Raw genomic sequence first — 12,674 nt, forward strand, 5'->3', positions numbered from 1 at the left:
TGCTCATAATTTAACCTAAAACAATTTGTAGCTCATCTGCCTCTGCAGCTTAATACAAAAAAGACACTAATGCATTAAGTACAATCAAGGGTAATTTAAAAGTTGAAAGGGCAGAAGGACTAAAGTTGTAATCAACTCAAATCCCATCTAGGGTGAAAATGATTCAGTGTCTGGAAGGAAATACAAAAGAAAAAGAGAAGTTAGATACAGTAAATGATGATTTTTTGAAGTGCTATTGCATCAAGGCTGCACACTATTTATATCTGAAATTCTCAGACAAGCTTAGCCAATCTCTCCAGATACATGATATAAATGGTCGAAAAATCGGGTTGATTTCCAAAGCTTTTTTAAATGCTTACCGGTACTTTAATTCGGTTTTTCTGGTTTATATCTTCATCAAATAATCCTGTTGGAAGTTAGCCAGGGGACACAGCTGGATCAAATGGTAGGAAATGAATATAATTTTCCTGATACAGAAAGACTGAACATTTTAGGGTCAGAGTGCTTAGTCAGTAGTGACAGAGGAAAGGGGTAATGGAGAAGGACAAACTAACTAAAAAATGTCTTGGCTGAGAGGAGAGCACTTCCACTGCTGTGCTTATAGTACCCTATTAATGCTGGCTTTGTAAGGTCAAAAGAATCATGTATATTTCTCATTATAAGTTCTAGGCCAGTGGTTTTCATCCTGTGGTCTGCAGACCTCTGGGGGCCCATAGGCTATGTCTAAGATTTCCAAAGGGGTCTGCACCTCCATTTGAAATATTTTAGAGGTCTGCAAATGAAAGAATGGTTGAAAAGCACTGTGCTAGGCCATTGGTTGGCAAGGGAATAAAATAATGCCATGTGAAGCCTCCTCTAGCAGCATGCAGCTGCAACAGGGTTTAGCAAAATCTAAAGAACAGCAAGGCATCTCCTAACTATTTCTATAGTTGCATGCTGGCTGCTGTGAAAGAATAAGGCTTTTCTGGCTTGCATAATAGGGTAGAAGAAAACCAATACTTGACCCTGTGTCTGATTATGAAGAAAAAACGTGTTGGGGCCCCTTCTTAAGTGTAATACACTTTATTAAGTAAGGAAAGTCTCAGGCTAAAGGGTCATATATAGTGTTTAAGGCCAAAGAGGCCCACCGGAATATCTAGCTTTAGCTGTGCTCCACGGGCCACCCAGCCACCCCACGCCAGGCCACCAACCAGAACCAGGCCAAAGTATTATAGTCCTCAGGAGTGTTCAGTTATGCTGCCTAGAGCAGAATCACCTCAACAGGAATGCTACTTACTACATGCCACAGGTGCCTAGGGGAATCCACCGACTGCTACTCACCTTTCAGAGGGTGCAGCATATTCTCCCCTGGACAGCCAGCCAGCTGTACTAACTGCTACAGAGGAAACACAGTCATAGCCACTTTGGAGCAGCTAGCACCGCAGCCAATGTTGGCAGGGAGTACTCCCTTCATACAAGATAGTGCAGAGTGCAACCCAGGCACCCCGGCCGCATTGTGCTATGCACTGTACAGATTTATACAAAAATGTGTCCATGAGATACAATATAAGAAATTGTGTCTCTCTTCTATCCACAGTGAGGAATGACATCCTGTAGAGTCATGTGGAAGTGAGCCAGCCACTCTTTATTTTGAATTTTTACACGGCAAAGCCTCTGTCGACAAAAGCCTGTAGTCTAGATGTACCCTAGGATATGGTAACCCAACTCAGTATTTATGAAGTGATTCCTATAATAGTTAAATAGGTTAATAAATATTTCTAAGTATATTTGGGCACCAGGTATTTCACAGAAATACCACTAACCTTCCTCCATTCCCATTGGACTCTATTCCTTTGTCTCAAGGGCCAGATTTCTTTCAACAACTGACCAGTAAAACTCAGTAAAAACCCTCCTTCCTCCTTCTGATTACAGGGAATGCAAGTGACATTCTTATTATGATATCTGTCTCTCACTGGTTCTGCGTTCACCTTCAGGGAAACTCCTTACATGTGAGTTTTCTTAAATAGAGGGAGATTTATCCTATGTTGTTATATTTGATTGTTCCACACAGTTTTCTTTACAGGGCATGCCTGTACACTAGGGTTTCCCAAACTTTTTCAGCTGCAAAGCCCCTATGGAGACCTAAAAATTTGGCAGAGCCTTTAAAATAATTCAATGTGTACCTAAATAAACAGACAAAATTTTGGAATTCTATTTTTATTTCTTATAAATATTTTTTTCAATAAAACTATCAGAAAATTAGTAACAAAATAACAGAGTCATACAACTGTCATTAATATTTTCTCTTGGAGCCCCTAGACCCATTGTGTGTAGCTCCAGGGCTCCACGGAGCAGACTTTGGGAAACCCTGCTGCACACTATTATATCTGGGACCAGCTTCTTAATGTAATTCACAGAGGCCTGTGCCAATAATACTAATTAACTGAGACAACTTTAATGTTGTAGAATCAAGGACAAGGAAATCCCTGCTCCTTCTGTTTTTACTGTACAAGTGGGTGAGACTCCATGTTTAATTTATTATTATTAACACTAGTGCAGTAGAAGTATGGAGCCTCAGCGAGGTCAGGATGCTTTTGTTTAGGGACTGTAAAAACCTAAAGTAACAAATAGTCACTACCCCAGAGTTTATAATCTATAATCTAATCAATAGTCTATAATCTAATTCTGCTTGTATTCCCCATCCCATCCTTTTTTTCTCTTTCTGTCTCTCGCACACACTCAGCTAACACAAAGCTTCTCCAGAGTTCCTTTTAATTATATAAACATATATATATATATATATATATATATATATATATATATATATATATATATAATTATTAAAATATTGCAATTTAAAACCTAAGCCTAGGCATTACCAACTATGGAAACGTTCATTTAAGGATCCTGCCTATCATATTTACAGAATTACTAGTGTACCCATAACTATAAATTAGCAAAGTCTTTTTTTGCATGGAAATTTCCTAGTTTTTAAAATTGATCCGTAAATAAATATAAAGAGACCTGAAATTTAAAATCAAGTTGGGTAAAAAATGTATATAGCGAGTGGCATTTGTTTTATGCACTTAAACATTTGCCTAACAAATGAATTTATATACAAAGGGACTGTCCAAGTAACTGAAATTATGGAAGTGAATTGGAGAGCCTTCCTGGGGCAGAGTGAAGGAGGAGAATAACAGCAATTCCAACATCATTCTTGGTCTGTCAGGGCACATCTACACAGCAGAATTAAAGCCAAAATAAGATACGACACTTGCACTACATCTTTTGTGTAGCTTAAGTGGAAATAGCTTATTTTGGCTTTTGGTACTGTCTACACAGCAGGAAGTTTGAGAAAGAGCACTCTTTCTCCAACTTCCCTTACTCCTTATAGCGTGACGGTTATGCTACAAGAAGTCCTTCAGATTGACATTATTTCTAAATTATGTCAAAATTACTGTTTTCTGTGTAGACGAGGACTATTTTATTTCAGAATAATGTCAGTTATTCTGGAATAATGCTGCTGTGTAGACATAGCCTCAGTGACACATGCTTTGCTATGTCCTCATGAGCTGTCTCACAACTTCTCCTTGGAAAAGTTTTAAAATGAAAACACAGTCTGTTTTCTCGTTTCTTCCCCCCTCCCCCCTTAATCATGCTAAATCACAGTCGGTAGAAGAAAGACAACAACCGTAAACTGAAATTACCAATAACGATAAACTAAAATTTCCCAATACACCAATCAGCTTTCTTTGCCCTTTCTGATCCATGATGTGGTATCACTACTCTGTAGCTTTGCCCTATTTTCTGTACATCATATGATGGGTGGATTTGATGAAAATAAACATCTTACATAACAACCGGGCTGTGCACTCAGCCTTCTTGTTTCAAGGAGATTTTCCCAGCATGAATTCTGCACGTACAATTAACATTTGCCAAATTTCATCTGCAAAATCTGTTAGGAAGTAAAAACAGATTAAAAGGTACAGCTGGCATACTCCACTATCTTTTTTCCCCCTATAATCACCACAGCTTTGTATTGGGGTTGGGGGAGAGAAAGAGGCAGGTTAAAATTGAAAATCATTCTCTGGCAAGAACTCATGTAGAAGATTGTGGATCAGAATGATTGTGTGGTTGGGATTAAATCAGACCTTTTCAGCATCTGTTCACAGAAAACATAAGGGATCCAACATAGACTAGCAGAACAAAATATGATGACCTACTAGCTTGCAGTGTTCTGTTAATAGTAAAGACAAAGATGGATTTTTTTACATATTGTAATCATTAACACAGGCTATCAGCTCTCTTTGATTTTATTGCTTCATTTCTATGTACCTGACTGAGGAATGGGGAAGAAATATATGAAGTAATTATCATTACTAAAAAATGATTAAAAAGAGAAATCTCCCAAAACATGAAAAAGGAACTACCATTATATAGTGTAAAGAGTTTTAAAAGCTTATATGCTAAATTCTTTCACAGATAAGCAGGGAAGTGTATACTGTGGTTGAGATTTCCAGAAGCGTTTAGCATTGGCCTCTTTTCATATTGAAGTCAATGGCAGTTTTACCATTGATTTTAATAGAAGGAGAGTAGAACCAACATTGAGGCTGTGTCTAGACTGGCAAGTTTTTCCGCAAAAGCGGAAAAACTTGCCAGCTGTCTACACTGGCCGCTTGAATTTACGCAAGAACACTGACGATCTCATGTAAGAAATCAGTGCTTCTTGCGGAAATACTATGCTGCTCCTGTTCGGACAGAAGTCCTTTTGCGCAAAAGCTTTTGTGCAAAAGGGCCAGTGTAGACAGCTCAGATTTGTTTTGTGCTTTTGTGGAAAAGCGTCCGTGGCAATCTAGATGCTCTTTTCCGCAAATGCTTTTAATGGAAAACTTTTCCGTTAAAAGCATTTGCGGAAAATCATGCCAGTCTAGACGTAGCCTGAATGTTTTGGAAAACAGCATTGCCAGCCCCAAACTTTTAAAATCATGGGATTGGTTTAAATTTAATGAAATTTTAAAAGTTAATATATTTAGGGTACTTTTTCTTTGCCTTCTGGTTTTGAACCTTAACATTTCATATTTACAAGCTTTCCTCCACAACCACGAAGGCTGGTTTTGGTTGTGGTTTTTTTTTGGGGGGGGGAGGGGAGAGGAGGAAGTCACAAAATAAAGTTTCATGTAACCACATCACTCCAGGAGCTGGAGCTTTAAACACATGCAAACAAAAACCAAATATCAGCAGACTGACAATAAATGTCAAGAATTGTCAATGTTCTAAAAATAGCACCCTGAAGCTTGCCCTTGTAGCCTTTATTTTCCTTACATGCTTGCTATTTTCCCCCATTGGAAAAATGCTTAGAGGCCCATGTAACTTAGGCCGCACCAACTCCCATCTCCTCCATGGACTTTGGTATTCTTCCATTTGTTCTTCTGTCAAAATCCTTTGCAGTGCCCTTTAGTGATAGAGGACATCTCTATCCATGTTTAGTTTGACTGAGTTCTTAAATGGGGACTTGGGCTCCAGGAACTCTTTACCCATCAGCCTCTCCCATTACAGGGTAAGGCAGTTTGCATTAGACCCCTTTCAAGAGTGGACTTAAAACAAGAGTTATGAAAAGCAAAGAAAAATAGAAGTAAAACAAAAGGAATGGTTTATATAACATAATTCACCTGAATAATTTGCAAAGCCAGTTAAGTTACAGAAAAAAATGAGATAAAACCTTGTGTCGCTCGAAACCAGATCCCCTCACACCTTTCGTTGGTCAGGCTCCTTTGCTATGTTCAGAGATCTCCTCCCCCTGCCCTCACCCCCTACTCTCTTTCACTCTGTTTATCAAGTCCTTAATGCTAGAGTTCATAACCATATCAGAATGATGTCGCATCACTACTTCCAAAGGACACAGTTTTATCAGGAGTACCTTCTTCCAGAATTGCCCATGTACATTTTAATTCCCCCTCATCACTTTCAGTTGTTCCCCACCTTCCTGTCTCCAGGTCCAGAATTTCAGAAGCCATCTTTCCAGTTTTCCAAGTCAAGGTGACTGGCATTTTTCCTTATATCTTTAGAGGGACACAGCTCCCCTCCAGTGCCCTGAAGGATTGCCCTTCAGTTCAGTTCTAAGACAAAGAAGGATCTGCCGACATTTAAAGCTAAATTCCAGGGATACAGCCATGGGAAAGGTGATATAAGGCTATGTCTAGACTGCAAGCCTCTTTCGAAAGAGGCTCTTTCGAAAGATACTTTCGAAAGAGCCTCTTTCGAAAGAGAGCGTCTAGACTGCACGTTGAACTTTCGAAAAAGCGGCTTACTTTTTCGAAAGAAAGCATCCAGTGAGTCTGGATGCTCTCTTTTGAAGAAGCCCTATTTACATTGAAGAACGCCTTCTTTCGAAAGAGGAACTTTCGAAAGAAGGCGTTCTTCCTCGTGAAATGAGGTTTACCGCCATCGAAAGAAAAGCCGCGTTCTTTCGATTTAATTTCGAAAGAACGCGGCTTGAGTCTGGACGCAGGGGAAGTTTTTTCGGAAAAAGGCTACTTTTCCCGAAAAAACCCCTGAGTCTGGACACAGCCTAAGAGAATATACCCTCAAACATTCAGTGCTGCTGAGACCACCAGAAACTCAGAGCTGGCATGCTGAATTGTTTGATTTTACAGGGGCTGGGCAACCATCGCTTCATTTGAAGTCAACAGCAGCTGCAAGTGTTCAACATCCATGAAAATCACAACCCTTATATTAAATTATAGAACAAAACTTTCCCTATACTGCATTTGCACATTAAAAGTTCCCAGCTTGCCAGTGCATTCAAAGGCAAACTAATCAGCTTTAATGCTGAAATAAAAACAAATACAATAGAACTCTTGACCACCTAATGGAAAATTATATTTATTATTAGCTGGCCTGGAGTTTAGTCAGAAGTAATCCTAGGTGTACGTTAATGTGGGTCAGGTTGCCATGAGAATTAATATGTAGTGAGAACATTGGTAAACCCTGAGCATCCAGGCCTTATCTAATCAGAAAGGATACATATTGGCTGTGTCTACACTGGGCGACTTATTCCGGAAAAGCAGCCGCTTTTTCGGAATAACTTGCCAGCTGTCTACACTGACCGCTTGCTTTTCCGGAAAAGCAGTGATGATCTACTGTAAAATTGTGTGTTTTTCCGGAAAAACTATGCTGCTCCCATTTGGGCAAAAGTCCTTTTCCGGAAAAACTGTTCCGGAAAAGGGCCAGTGTAGACAGCACAGTAGTCTTTTCCGCAAAAAAGCCCCGATCGCGAAAATGACGATCAGGGCTTTTTTCCGGAAAAGCGCGTCTACATTGGCCATGGACGCTTTTCCGGAAAAAGTGCTTTCCTGGAAAAGCATCCTGCCAATGTAGACGCGCTTTTTCCGGAAATACTTATAACAGAAAACTGTTCCGTTTTAAGCATTTCCGGAAAAGGGTGCCAGTGTAGATGTAGCCATTGTGTATGATTTATGAGTGCTGGCAGTTAAACATTGGACTGAGTCTGTTCCTTAAAATAATTGTGCATGTTTGTGTGTTTGTGTGTATGTGATATAAACGACAAATGCAAAATATATTCTCAGAAAAGAAAGAGAAATCCAATCAAAAGGATTAACAAGATTTAATATATCAAAACTCTCTCTTTTCCAATTGCTACTCTAGAAAGTACAGAACAATCAACTTTAAAAAAAAAACCTCAGAACTCAGACTTTGCCAGTCCTCCATTCCCCAAAATGATACCACACAAAAATTCTGAAGGCAGGAAATGAAAACAAGTTCACTTCATTCCTTTGGGGAAAATATGGGGTTGTCATTGCTCAGACTCAGTTCAGCAGATTTTTTTTCTCATCAGCCTATTTCAAAACCATCCTGATTAATGAAAAGACAATCACTGACTTCAATGGGCATTGGACCAGGCCCTTAAGTGAGAAATCATTCTGCAGGCCCTAAGAATACTAGAAAGTAGTGCTTTAATTGTGTTTCTCTCTGTGTTATGGATTTTACACAAAGTGCTTCAAAGTAGGAGTGATTCAAACATTTTCAGAGGAAGACTTTGTTCATGAGTTTCTTCTAGCTTCCCAGCCAATTAACCACCATCATTAATCAGTTTGATAGGAAATTAAAAAACATTCTTAAGGGTGAGATTCTGTAGTGCATGTCTAAGTCATCTTTGCACCATCCTGATCCTGGATTGTTTCAGGGACTGGAGCCTTAAGACCTTTCACTGGCCTTCCTGTGCTGTCCTATGGACCACAGCTGCAACCCCACCCTCAGAACAACCCTATCATTTCCAACATGCCCCTTATATAACATCCTGCAAAGGGTCCTTCAATAATAGCCTTATGGCTGTCTTCCACAGTGCCTGGGCCAAGGAAATCCTTCTCTTCCAGGACCTGGGCTTTTTGGACTCCTTACACCCCTTTGACTCAGTGTAAAGGGGATGGAGAGGAGAGTAAGAATCTCACACTAAGCCTCCTACCTAAAATTCAGTATTATTTTCCATTATTGTCTTCTATCTTTCCCCCATACACACCTCCATTGTTTAACTCTTTGGAGTGTTTAGTGGCCTCCTTTCTTGTTGTTCCTTCTAGCCCCAACTACCAGATGAAGCCAGCAGAATGGAACTAAGATCCCATGGATTCCAGCCTCTTGTTGGGCCACTGGCAAGACTACTCTACATAGGAAATTAAACTGACCTGGACCAATTTAGTCTGATTCTGGACACAAAGAAGTTTTCCTGCAGCCCAGTAATCCTTGAGTGAAATGGACTGTGTTGTGCTGATTTCTTTCCAGTGCTGTTATTCTTGCCAGCTCCCTTGGGAAGAATCCAGTGCAGGAGTGTCACTGAAAATGTGGACTACGTGCAATCACCTGAGTAATTCTAGTCCATGGAAGGGTTTGTGTTATAGTCCTTCAACCAAACTGTGCTCTTGATCCACTTTTATATGTTTCTAATGCCAAGCATGAGTAGTTCCACTGAAAGCAATGTGATTATTTATGTGCTTAATGTTTATTATTATATACTTAAGTGTTTTGCTGGATCAGGCCTAGTAACAACTGGTGCTGTGACAATTACAATCTTAATGTGACTTTATTTAATTTCTGTTTAAAGTTGTTTTTTAAAAAAAGGTGGGGGATCATGCAGTGCCATAGCCGTTGCCTTATCTATGGGGAAAAAATAGAGTCCAATAGCTCAAAAATGCCCCAAGTGCACGCCCTTAAATTGTTCACCTAGTTATAGGTGTCTGAAAATGGATTTGTTTATTCTTTCAAAGTTCATAACAGAGGACAGAAAATAAATTAGCAGAATCCACCAAGGTTTTGTCACTCAATTACTTCAGCCAGATTACCAACGGAGTCAATGCTGCTGCAGCTGTGTTTGCACTTCCATACAGTCCTCCTCTTTTTCTAGTTCTGAGGAAGACACACACTGGCAGACTGTTGCCTGCTTGACACATTCATTGTTCCCCTTGTGCTAATAAAATAAATGACTTTCTTCAGTTTCTCATTCGGTGGGTAGGAATTTTATTTCATTAGGGATGGATTGTGACCCCCCTGGCTTCTTCTTTGAAACTCTGTATTCACTAGAATACTTTTTAAAATTCTTCACAATGACTGACAGTTAAAAACATTGTGGAGTGTATATATCTTATTCCCTTAGTCACTCAACTGTTGGTAAAAAGAAATGCAAGGCCCCTAACTGAAGAGAGATGAGCAGTAATAATTACAAGCAGTATTAACCACCCATATCCTGGTGAAAGCATCTGAAGGAGCGATGATAATGATAGTGATCACCTTTCATAATAAATGTCATTAGCATTTGGTTACTTTGAAAAGAAAATCTCTTAAAACACCACGGGTTTTTCTCTAGGCTCTTTGTCAGGCACATTTTTAAAGTTTTGAATTTCCCACAGATATAAAGCTCCCATCATTAGTATGAGCAAGCTGCACTTCAGTTTTCATTCCCACAGTCCTTCCACCAGTGTTTTGAAATGTAATATTGTTTGCACAATGGATTAGGTGTGGTTCTTTCATAATAGAGCAAACATAGCCATATCCTGCAGGGATACAATTATTTATACATGGGCACTTACGGTTCTTGACCAATTTATGAACATGAATCCATTATCGCTGGTTTGGATAAAATGAAAAATTCTTACTCTGCCACCCAAAACTCAAACCAAATCTGATTTGAAATAATATCTCCTCATTCTTTGTCATTTCTACATTCACAGACAAGATCAGGAATGAAAGTGCCAAAGTACTATGTGAGAGGCTATTTCTATAGTATTTCCAGACTGACTAGAAGCCATCATTATATGGGGGCTAGACTGTCCAATGGTTTCCACTGTATTACACGAATGTAACTCACTAGCCATATCTTTGATGAAGACTCCGAAGATCTAAGTTTAATGCATGACTCTACCACAGACTTACTTTGTGTGATCTTGGGGGAGTCATGTAGGCTGAAATTCACAAAGGTACTTAAGTGCCTAACTCCCATTGGGAATCCAATTTTGACCTCCATTGATTCCTAGTTCCCTATCTATAAAATAGGACTACTAATACTCCCTTTCTATTACCCTTTGGCTATGTCTACACTGCCCCCTCTTGTGCAAAAAAATATGCAAATGAGGTGAAGCATGGAATATCGCTGTGCCTCATCTGCATAATTAATGAGGGGACTTTTTGCTCAAGAGGCTTTTGCGCAAGAGCCATTCTTCCTCTTTTTTTCAGGAAGAATGGCTCTTGTGCAAGAGGGGGGGTTTGCGCAAAAACAGCCTCTAATTAATTATGCAGATGAGGTGTGGTGATATTCCATGGTTCGCCTCATTTGCATATTTTTTTGCGTGAGAGACGGCAGTGTAGACATAGCCTTTATGTGTCTGGTCTATTTAGATTATAGTACACGCTTGTAGCCAGAGCTGTCTTTTATTTTGCTTCTATGTGAGTTACAGAAGAACAAAGTAGCTCCATCTTATTTGAGCCTTTTAGGTACCATCATCATATAGATATGTCTATATTAGAATGTATCTAGATGTCTGCACATCTGTTTGTCCATTTGTTCAAGAACTTCTCTTAAACCATAAGAGTTAGGCCCACCTGATGTGGTAAACAGCTTCCTCTTACTCTAACGTAAACCAAGGTCAGGGTTTCTTTGTGCCTAGAAAACAGAAGTGCCAGGAATGGGGCTGGTTTTGATAACATGGAAAGGGAGGGAACAGAGAGTGGAGTGACACGAAAGGGAGGGATACAGAGAAGAGGGACACAATATTGAGAGTGATCACTAGGGGCAGCTGCAGCACCAAGAGAGTGGCCAGCAGGGCTGAGACTCCACCATCTTTTCTGCCTCCAGACCAGGTAAGCAGCCCCTGAAGCCTGGCCCCTCCTCAGATGGTCTGCAGGACATGGCAAGGGAACCCACTGGAGGAGGCATCCCCTGAGCCTCACACACACCCACCCCATAGACAGCCTGCAGACTGGGAGGTGGGGGACAGTTGGAGAGGTGGGCAGCCCCCGGAGCTTGCATGCCATGGAGGGGCTATTGGAGGGTGGGGCCATCCTGCAGCGTGCTGTGCTCCCCCTCCAACAAGCTGTAAGACAGGGTGGCCTCCTCTGGAGAAGCTGCAGACTGGGGGGTGGCAGCTGTAGGACAGGGATTGCCCCCCTCAACCGTCTGCAGGCTTGGGGGGGGGCAGCTGGAGGCCAGGGCCAGCCTGCAGAGCCCCAATCCCCACCCACCAAGCACACAGACCCAGATCTCCCCCTCCCAGGAGGATCTGCCCTCCAGGGAGCACAGGCCTGGCACCTCAGGAGGAGCCGCTGGCCGGGGAGCACTGCCATAGCCCCCTGGGAGGAGTTGCCATTGGAACAGCCCCGGTAAGCCCCTTTCTATCCTCCCAGTTCCCTGTCTTGAGCCCCCTGCCTTGAGTCCTGCACCTCCCACCTACCTTTACTTCTGCATCTCCACATCCTTCCTCATGAGCCCCCCAACTCTTTCCCCCTGCCCTGAGGCCACTACTCCCTGCCTTGAACTCCCCACTTTCCTCCGAACCCTCTGCCCTAAGCCCCTCTCCTTACCCCCAAATCCTTACTCCAGCCTTCTTTTCCCTTCATTTTTAAAAAATATAATAATTGAAATAAAGCATGAATACTTTTCTTTTATTTTCCAAAAAGCAATATCTATCTATCTATCTATCTATCTATCTATCTATCTATCTATCTATCTATCTATATTAATGCTCAGGAGTGGCCCTAGATGAGCTGCCGGCAACTGGTGCCCTAGGCGAAGCGCGTGATCGGCGCCCCCGCTTCCAAAGCCCTCAATGACTGTTTATCTTGGCGCCCTAGGCGACCGCCTAGTTCACCTGTATTGACGGGCTGCCACTGTTAACGCTGGGTACATCTGCTAGTGTTAAAATAAACTGCTTTTTGACCTGTCATTTTCTAGTTAGTTTACCATGCTCACGTCATTGGTTCCAATAGCTTTATTTTGTCGTAGTCATTTCATACTTAACAGCATTTAGACATGTGGTAATAAACAGTCCTTACCCTGAAGAACTTGTCATCTAAGAAAATATGCTCAGTTGACTACTGAAGAAATGAACAATTTTTCCTTATTATTAGGCGCAAAATGGTTTATTTGCTCTTTGGTAAAATAAAATGTTAAAAAAGTATAGGATTATTGTTGT

This window comes from Pelodiscus sinensis, chromosome 1, assembly GCF_052426305.1.
Source record: "Pelodiscus sinensis isolate ZL-2025 chromosome 1, ASM5242630v1, whole genome shotgun sequence".
Classification (NCBI taxonomy): domain Eukaryota; kingdom Metazoa; phylum Chordata; order Testudines; family Trionychidae; genus Pelodiscus; species Pelodiscus sinensis.